Source organism: Chenopodium album, chromosome 8, assembly GCF_948465745.1.
Source record: "Chenopodium album chromosome 8, dcCheAlbu1.1, whole genome shotgun sequence".
NCBI lineage: Eukaryota > Viridiplantae > Streptophyta > Magnoliopsida > Caryophyllales > Amaranthaceae > Chenopodium > Chenopodium album.
In genome coordinates this window covers 67,172,427-67,183,246 of record NC_137841.1, presented here as the reverse complement: position 1 = coordinate 67,183,246, position 10,820 = coordinate 67,172,427, and positions in this window count along the sequence as shown.

Here is a 10,820-nt window from a genome sequence, read left to right as displayed (position 1 = left end):
AGCTACATTACATCAAAAACACAAACAACCCGTGAAGCATGGATGGTACAAAATTTGTATAAAAATAGGATAAATAATGAACTTTGATGTCGAATAATCACGAAAAAAAGTTTCAAAAGTACCCTAAAATCATACCAAATAACAAGTTATCAGTTGTGTGGTGTGTGTGCTGCGTGGTGCGTCTCTGTTGTGGGAGTGTGTGTGGTGTGTGCGTGGTGCGTGGTGTGCTGGGTGCTGGTGTGCGTTGTGCTGGTGCAGTGCGTGTGCGTTGTGCGGTATTGGTGTGTGTTGCTAGCATAGTGCCTTGTTGGGTGCTGCGAGGTGTGGTGTGTGCGCAAGTTGTTGGCTACCCGTGTTTGTTGTTGCGCCCCTTGGTTGCGTTGCTCGTAATTGGGTGTGATGGCTGGCGGTGATAAAACTCCTCCTCCTCCTCCTCCTCCTCCTCCTAAATACGAGCCGTTCACGGATTATTATCTTCATCCGAGTGAAGGTTCTCAATTGGTGATTTGTCCTGTGTTGCTTACCGTCGACAACTATGAAGAGTGGTCGAGATCGATTCGCAACAATCTTCGTTCCAAGAGCAAGCTCGGGTTTGTTGATGGTTCTATTGTCAAGCCCGATTCCACACACGAGGATTATCGTCAGTGGGGTATTGTTAATTCTACTGTTGTTGCTTGGATTTATAATACTCTTAATGCTAGTATTCGTTCAACTGTTATTATTCCTGATGATGCTAAAACTTTGTGGGATGATTTGCGTGATCGTTATTCTCTTGGTAATGGTCCACGTATTTTTGAACTTAAACATGATATTGCTGATTGTAAGCAAAGAGGTCGTTCTGTTGCAGTTTATTATGGTGAATTGAATAAATTGCAGAATTTATTGTCTAGTTATGTGAAATTGCCTGCTTGTACTTGTTCCGCTGCGAAAGAGTATGCTAAGTTGCATGAGAATGAGTTGTTGCATCAGTTTTGTCTTGGTTTGGATCCTAAGAAGTTTGGTTCTGTTGTTTCTACTTTGTTGATGAGTGATCCTTTGCTTACTATGAATGCTGCTTATGCTAAGGTTGTTGCTGATGAGCGTAAGCAATCTGTGTCTGAGGCACATGAGACCTCTTCTTCGTCTACGACTGTCGGTTATAATGCAACAGGTACGGCTTCCGGTCGAACATCCGAACGGAAGGAGTGTACTTATTGTAAGAAGTTTGGTCATGACAGGGACCATTGTTATGAGCTTCACGGCTTTCCAGGTGGAGGTCGTGGAGGTCGCGGTGGTCATGGAGGTCGTGGTGATCGGTCGTATAGTAGAGGCAAGAGTGAGTTTGCTGGTGCTGCTGGTAGTTCTCGTGGTAATAATGAGCCGGTTTCTGATTCTGATCGTGGGAGTGTTCCTACGATTTCTGATGCTCAATGGAAGGAACTCATATCTGCTGTAAAGGGTGCTAAGTCTGGTTCTTCGTCAGATGGCACTAAACTTGGTACGTATAATTCTATTGAGTGGCTCATTGACACTGGAGCTTCCAATCATATGTCTGGTAATATTGATATGTTCACTGATTTACATGATATTTCTTCGCCTGTTGGTTTGCCCAATGGGAAGAGCACGACGGCCACGAAGGAAGGAAGAGTTTTTTGTCTGATAATCTAACTCTTGATAATGTTTTATATGTTCTTGCTCTTAAATGCAACTTGTTATCTGTGTCTCAATTGTTAGAAAAACAATGCTATTTTATTATGTTCACTGACAAGCTATGCATTATCCAGGACCGCAGTTTGAGGAACCTGATTGGAGCGGGGGTACAATATGATGGGGTCTATATTTTTTGTCCAGTTCGTGCTCGGAATCTGCAGGCGAACAAAGTGGTTATTTCAGATGCAAGTTTGTTATGGCATAGGCGTCTCGGGTATCCGTCAATGCAAGTTGTGAGCTCTCTTTCGGGAGTTTCTAGTAGTAGTAGTACTCATAGTAGCAACTCTGGTTGTTCTTTTGATTATGACATTTGTTTTATGGGGAAGCAACCCTGAAACTCTTTTCCGTTAAGTGTGAATAAAGCATCTGAGATTTTTGATTGAATTCACTATGATATTTGGGGTCCGAATAAAATTGTTTCTAGTTCTGATGCTTGTTATTTTCTGACCATTGTTGATGATTTTTCTCGTGCTACTTGGGTAGTGTTTTTGATGGTTGGTAAATATCAGGCTTCACAGTTAGTTCGTGAGTTTTGTGCTATGGCTAAGACTCAATTTGGCCGGAAAGTAAAAGTGGTAGTGATAATGGCCAAGAATTTCTGAGTTTGGGGTCTTTCTTTGCTAAGAAGGGCATCTTGCATCAAACGTCGTGTGTTGACACGGCTCAGCAGAATGGCAGGGTTGAACATAAACATTATCACATTTTGAATGTGGCTCGTGCTCTTCGGTTTCAGCCAAAGTTACCAAAGTATTTTTGGGGTGAGTGTGTCATGACTGCGGTTCATCTGATTAACAGGACTCCAACTGCTATTCTTAATGGAAAAACTCCACATGAGTGTCTGTTTGGTCAAGTGCCATTGTATGATGGCTTACGGGTTTTTTGGATGTCTTGCTTATGCTGCGAATCGTCCTCGGAATAAAGATAAGTTTGATTCTCGTTCCCGAAAGTGTATTTTTGTTGGTTATCTGCACGGGAAGAAGGGTTGGCGTTTGTATGATTTGGATACAAATGAGTTTTTTGTGAGTCGGGATGTTCAATTTTTCGAGGAAAAATTCTCGTATCTTGAGTCCCTTCCGGATGAGCGGCGATTATTGTGGGAAAAGTATATTGTACAACCTCCGACTTGGGAAGATGATAGTGGGGTTGATTTGGAGTTTCGAGATGATCGGAGGAGGGGAGCTACGGCTGACCAAGACAGCCCCGTGGTCTAGCCGCAGCTAGACCCGCGCCCCTGTCCCGCGGGTGCTGCTCCCACGTCGCAGATACTGCCAGGCTGTAGGAACACCCCGCGCCCGCAGGTTCTGGCGAGCAGCCATCCTGCAGGATATCCTACGCCCGTAGGCCAGGGCAGCAGCGAAGCAGACCAGCCACAGCAGCATCCCCCAGCAGCAGCACAACGAGGGGAGCTCGCTGCTGGCCACCCGTAGCCTAGCACCACGCAGCAGTCCCGCGCGGGTGCTGGTGCCAGTCCGCCTCGACCCGAGGCTCCTCACCACCCATCTCGTGTCTTTGGTTCGGATGATGGGGCTCATTCTAGCTTGGGTACGGTTTTTGAGCAGAAAATTCTTGATGAAGATATTGTGATCTCGCCGTTGAGTTTGACGGGGAGTTCGTCGGATAATTTGGGTAAAGGTCAACGTGTTAAACGGCCTCCTTCGTGGCATCGTCACTATGTCACTAATACTGTCATCACTAAAAAAATATAGACCCCACTCCATCAACTGTTGTCCCTCCTCAATCTTGTTCCTCAGGTAAACCTTTCCCTATAGCTTGTCATGTTGAATATAATCGTTTTTCTGTGAGACATAGGTGTTTTCTGCGACGATCACTAAGGAAAAGGAACCGTCTTCATTCAAAGAGGCGGTTAAAGATGTCGGTTGGCGAAAGGCGATGCAAGATGAGATTGACGCTTTAGAGCGTAATGGCACATGGACCGTTGAGGACCTTCCTCCCGGCAAGAAGGCAATTGGCAGTGGTTAGGTGTACAAAATCAAGTACACCGACAAGTCAAAGGTAGAATGTCTCAAGGCTCGTTTGGTTGTTCATGGCAATCGACAGGTTGTCGATGTTGATTATAATGAGACGTTTGCTCCTGTTGCAAAGATCGGTACGGTATGTCTTTTTCTAGCTGTTGTTGTCTCTTTGAATTGGGAGTTACATCAGATGGATGTTCATAATGCTTTTATTCATGGTGATTTGGATGAAGAGGTGTATATGTAGTTTCCTCCAGGGTACGGTACTCCGGTACCTGGCAAAGTTTGCAGGTTGCGAAAGTCTTTATACGGCTTGAAACAAGCCCCGAGATAGTGGTTTTCGAAGTTGTCTAGTGCTCTGCAAGGTTTTGGGTTCAAAAACTCATATGTTGATTACTCTCTATTTAGATATGTACAGGGCAGTGTCTCTTTGCATGTTCTTGTCTATGTCGATGATTTGATTATTGCAGGCTCATCTCATGATGCTATTGTTCGGTTTAAGGCCTATTTGTGCAAATGCTTCTATATGAAGGATTTGGGTGTGCTTAAGTACTTCTTAGGCATTGAGGTTGCTCGTAGTCCGGAGGGTATTTTTCTTTCTCAACGAAAGTACGCTTTGGATATTTTGACTGAGGCAGGTATGTTGGGTTGTAAACCCATTGACACTCCCATGGAGCAGAATCATCGTTTTGCACGTGCTTCCGTTGAGCCGTTCGATCAACCGGAACAATATCGTCGGTTGGTTGGATGATTGGTATATTTGTCAGTCACTCGACCAGAGTTGAGTTATTCAGTGCATGTTTTGGCACAGTTTTTTAGTGATTCGTAGGTTTCTCATTGGGATGCGGCTATTCGTGTCTTGCGCTACCTTAAAGGTAGTCCTGGACAAGGCATCTTGTTGCGACCTATGAAGGATTTACGCTTGACGGCGTTTTGTGACAGTGATTGGGCGGCATGTCCTTTGACTCGGCGTTCCTTGTCAGGTTATTTTGTGTTCTTAGGTCGATCCCCTGTTTCTTGGAAGACTAAGAAACAACCTACCGTATCAAAATCCTCGGCTGAAGCCGAATACCGGTCTATGGCAGTCACTACTTGTGAGTTGAAATGGTTGAAGCAGTTCTTGTTTGTTCTTGGTGTCAATCATTCACAACCTATGCAGTTGTTTTGTGATAGTCAGTCGGCCCTGTATATAGCTAAGAATTCGGTGTTTCATGAACGTACAAAGCATATTGAGGTAGATTGTCATTTTGTTCGTGATGAGTTGTTGAAGGGTAATATTTCTACTTCATATGTTTCGACTAATCATCAGTTGGCAGATATTTTTACCAAGGCTCTTGGACGACAACAGTTTGGTTTTTAGTTGCGCAAGTTGGGCATTCGTGATTTGCAAGCTCCAACTTGAGGGGGAGTATTAGAGTCGGTTTGGTTATATTTGTTAATATTGTATCTTTGGCAAGTTTATCTTTTTAGGAGTTTTAGGCATGTTGTGTATTGTGTATATATATGTGATTATAATCAATACAAAAGGTTAAGCCGTTTTCTCCACCTCTTTCTCTACTTTAACACACCACAAGCCAGGTTTCGACGATTTGCAAGTGCCCTTCCGCACATACAATGTGTAGGGGTGATGATCTTTTTATTTGATCAACCACCTCTACTAGTTTTGGCTTTTTTTCTATTATCTTGTTAGTAAAGTTTACATGCCCAAAATTTGCTGCTACATGTAACGGCGACTGCATATATCTTCCTGATTTTTCGATGATGCATCGATCAAGGATAAGTGGGTCTTCTTCGAGCAAGTTGAGCAATGAAGGTACGTCTCCCTTGAGTGCTGCATCATATAGCTTTGTTGTAGCAAGTAATTGGCTTATTTCTATTTGTGCATCCATATTTTGTGTGGTTTATTATAGGAATTATTGAAGTATGTGTCTCTCTTTTTATAGCCGCCTCCCTTAGTCCCTTTTGTTTATTACTCTATTATTTTACTTTTTGTTGTTCTATGGGCTACACTACTAACCATTTGGTTGATGGTAACTCCATAGCTTTTATTTATTTATTTATTTATTTATTTTTTACTCTAGTGTCATTATATATTTAGGGTAACTTCTATTCTATCTTTACTATCGACCTAAAAGACATATCAATAATAACACATGTTATTTTTCTGGTGTGTCTCTTATATTTTCTAAATTTTTTGTAAGAAAAATTATATGGAAAACAAATTTTATACCTAAATTATATAGAAAGCAAATTATAAGCTTAAGTATAAAACAAAATTTCTTATTATAAATACAGTAAAAGATTTGATGGTTCCTTCCATAATGCCGTATATAGTCAAAATGTGTATTTTAAAATGTATGTTTGGCAAATAGGCTCCTTTATAATAAATAATTATAATATTTATGTAAATTTACTTATACAGTGTTAATTTAAAAATAATTCAAAAGTTTTTGTGTGCCCGGTGTACAATAATATTACTGTACATCCAAATCTCACACATGCCACAAGCAATCAACTCATTCATGAAAGCATCAACAACAATCTCCAATATTTTTCTCACTCATGTTTCTTCAACCAAACAAAAGAATATTGCAACCAAATTCAACCTCAAACCACAAGAAGATTGTTGTATCTGTATAGAATTTCAATCCCACTTATCTTAATTTTCAGCCTGCAATTGATTGACCTATTGTTGATAAAATTACGAACCCTAAATTACTCAATTGCAATACTTGCTTTCAAATTTTATCGAAGAATTCCAGTTGATTTTTCCGGTCATATTTCCGAACCTTCAATTCAAATCATGGCGTGAAATTCAAATATTTAACTCTCAAATCATGATTGAAGCTACATGATGGAAACGACTACAGTATTTGGCAATGTCAAAATAATCTTAGTTTTCCTGTTATTATTGCATTTGTTTTCATTTATCGCATTTCTCGCTAATACTTATGGTGATTCTTCTTATTATTTTGTGGTGTTGTCTTTCACTTTTAGTTTCAACGTAGTTCTAATACCGGTGTATCACAATTTATATTATCAAGGTACTATGCAATTTTATTGATACGGAGTATATTCATAACCCTCTGTAAATTGTTGTTGGTGCTTGATGCTTATGTATTATCAAGCTACTATGCAATTTTATTGAATATAAGAGTATATTCATAGCCCTTTGTAAATATGCTATTAGTTAATTGGAAGAGAAAATCATTATATTCATAAAACAATTTTTTATTGTGTTGTTTACAAGTCTATTAGTTCAATTGGTCGAGCACTCTATGCTTCTACGCACAGAGGATGTAGGTTCAAATCCTACGTAGGCTATTTGTTGTATTTACTTAACAAATAGTGATTCTAACTAGAGACAAAAGTGACCCTAACCAAAGGCAAAAATGATCCTAATTGAGGACAAAAGTGATCCTAATTGATGACAAAAGTGACCCAAATTGGGGATAAAAATGACCCAAATTGGGGATACAAGTGACTTTAACCGAGGGCAAAAGTGACCCTAATTGGGACAAAAGTGACCCCGAGCGAGGGAATAAGTGACCCTAATTGGGGGCAAAAGTGACCCTAACTGAGGGCAGAAATGACCCTAACTGGGACATTTGAGCGAGGGAAAAAATGACCTTAATTGAGGGCAAAAGTGACCCTAATCGAGGACAAAAGTGACCCTAATTCGGGACAAAAGTGACTCTAACCGAGGGCAAAAGTGAATCTAACCAAGGGCAAAAGTCACCCTAATTCGAGACAAAAGTGACTCTAACCGAGGGCAAAAGTGACCCTAAGCAAGGATAAAAGTGACCCTAATCAGGGAAAAAATAACCATAACCGAGACAAAAGTAAAGTGACCCTAATCGAGACAAAAGTGACCTTATTCAAGTGAAAAAGTACCCCTTACCATGGACAAAAGTAATAAAGAGTTAAAGTGACCACAACCAAGGCAAAAGTAACCCTAATCAAAAGCACTTAATTAATTAAATGATCCTTACTAAGTTATATAAAAATGGCCAAGGTTACACGGTTAGACCAACAATAGGAATACACCAATACGAAAGTGTTATGTATAGACTATGTGGGGCTTGAACCTACACCATGTACACTATAGTACATTGCTCTACCATTTGATCTAATAGCCTTGATATTAAACACTTCAATTTCCATTTCTATTATAACCATTAAAATTAGGAAGAGAGAGGAAAGAAAATACTATGTTTTCAAAAAAAAAAAAAAAAAGGAAAGAAAATATTGTAAATGACACTGACACGCGCGAGCAAAAACAAGGAAAGTGATTACTTTCCTCATTCAACCCGCCACACAGTACATTAATGTAAATCGGGTTTTTAAAAAAATTTGTCAAAATAATTACTACCTCCGTAAAATATTAGTTGCAACTTTGAAATATTTTATATCTCACAAATAATACCCCAAAGTTGCAACTAGTATTTTTTGGAGGTAGTATTAAAAATTTACATGGCATAAGATCTAACCTAGTAATACTTAATTTATGGGTTATGTATTTATAAATATATTGAGTCTTATCTCTCAATTTCTTTTGAGCACTATTTGGGTTGGGTTTTTTTTTTTTTTCATCATTTTTTTATAATTAAGTTGAAAAATCGATTTGTTGATAAGATTTGTCTGGTGTAGCTTCAAAGGTTAACTCTTACATTATCTACCAATTACAACAAACTAGATGAAGCCCGTCCGATGCACGGGTCGATCTATTTTTTCTAAAAAATATTTTTTTATATAACAAACTTTAAAAAAAATCAGGTGTACAACAATTATTATACATCCATTATAAAGATAACCTAAAGTGATTAAAAGTTACCCCTGAAATGAATAAAAGTTACCCCAATATGAGTTAAAGTAACCCAATTCAAATAAAAATTATCTACGCTTTATTAGTAAAGAATCAAATTTTAAATGACTAAAAATCAATTATTAGTGATTGAATGTAATTAAATTACCTTTATAAAACTTTTCTTGTTGTTGATTTATATAAAAATTGTATTATGTTTAAAGTTACCCAAAAAAAACAAAAAGTTACCCTAACATTAGCTAAAAGTTACCCTTATACTGCTCGATGTACACTAATATTAGTGTAAACCGGATGTATACAAAAGTTTTGCCTTTTATATTTATGTGATTACATTTGTTATTTTATTAGTTGTACGTAATATATCATTTTCTCCGTATTTGTTTTAAAATATTAGATAAAATTCCTAATCTCAAAAGATAATATTTCGTATTTAATTAATGTAACTATTAAATTTGTCAATTATGCTTATGTGGCACTTGAATTATTTATTGGATATAACTATAATTTATAATCTTACGTGGCACGTTAACTAATTTAGGTGGCATAATCCTATTGTAGCGTTTTAAAAATATTAATCATATGTGGCGCTCTAATAATTTTTTAAAAATAAAAATCCTACATGGCGCTCTAAAATCTCGGGAAAAAACTCCCATTTATATATATATATATATATATTAGATTTGTTTTATATATTTGTCTTACTTCATCTCTAATTAGGGTGGAGTAAACAAACTCGACAGATGGAGAAGAGACAAGAGAGAAAAGCCCACCCCAAAGCTAGATACTATTGTAAACCAAATAACAATAAGAAAGGAATAGTCCGCTTATAGCCTTGATGTCATTTATTTCTTTTAATCAATGTGGGACAAACGTTACTCAAACTTGCACATAAGACATGTTATAAATTAATAATGCTAGTCTGTTAGAAGTTACAGTTACAGTGAAAATTTAGGATAAAAATTTTTCAAAGTTTGCCATAAATTTCGTGCAGTGAGGTTCAGCAATGGAAGTAGCTTCTGGTATCCAGCCAGTAATCGTTGATGATTCAAGAAAATAAAATGCATGTGGAGTAAACGCTAGTCTTCTTGTGGAAATTTATGAACCCTTTAGACCTATAGTAGGTTTGCTTTACAATAAAGTGAAATATATAAATTAATTTAAAATTTTTTTACTATCAAAAAAAGAGTAATCTTCAAAATTTCTCTTAATTTATAGGAACAAATATAGTCATATGGGGTCTAATTTGATTCTTTAACAAAATAACAATTTTTATTTTTATTTTTATTTTTATTTTTTAAATGTATGGTTTGCAATTATGCATGGCTTTTCGCCCATTATGGGGAAAGAAAAATAAATTTACACACATCTAGTCCGACGACTAACGTTGGAATTAGTAAAATTGAGACTAAGAGTCTGTTCTGTTCACCTTAATTTCAGTTCAGTTCACTTCAGTTCAGCTTAGTTCAGTTCAGTTCTGTTCCTAATTTCCTTCTCTCATAAACAATTCATTTCAGCTCTATTCAGTTCAGTTCAGTTCAGCCCCTATCAATTCAATTCAATTCAGTTGTTTTCAGTTAATGGAAACAAGCCCTAAGTCACATATTCTAGTATCCAAGAAATTGCAGCGAAACATTGTAAATCTTTCTCGAAAGCGCTCATCCTCATCATACATGCATAATGAATTTATGATACGAAGTATACGACTTTCTAGTAAGTTTTGAGTATTAAATTGTGATGTAAAAGGTCACAATTTAAGTCAATTGATAAAAAAGTTTGTTGCCTGAATCTACTAGCTCTATTCTTTTATGACTAACATCTTTACATTTCACTTTTGTAAAAAAAAAAAAAAAAAAAAAAAAAAAAAAAAAAAAAAAAACATCTTTACATTTCACTCCTTATACCAAATATTTTACGCAATTTCACTATTTATATTTTACTTTTGTTAAAGGACCAACTCAACAAAAACAAAAAAAAAAAAAATGTTTATATGCACTATCACGCTCCCTCACATGGGATTCTACTTGAAATGAGAGGTTAATGAGATTTAAATTTGTGATATTTGTGTCACGTTGGCTATGATACTATATTAAAATATTAATGGATTAACTTAATTAATTAAAAACTTAAGCCGATGGTTGAAGCCAAAATTGGTTTATAAACTCTATAAATTTAAGGGAAATTCTCAACGGTGACCCCTAATTTCTATTATGCACACATGGTAACCCTCTTGAAAATCAATTATAAAAAATGACCCTGTTTAAGAATTTTATCCCATTTATAACCTTATTTCATTAAATAGTTAATTAAAACTGACTATGGTTAGATTAATCAAT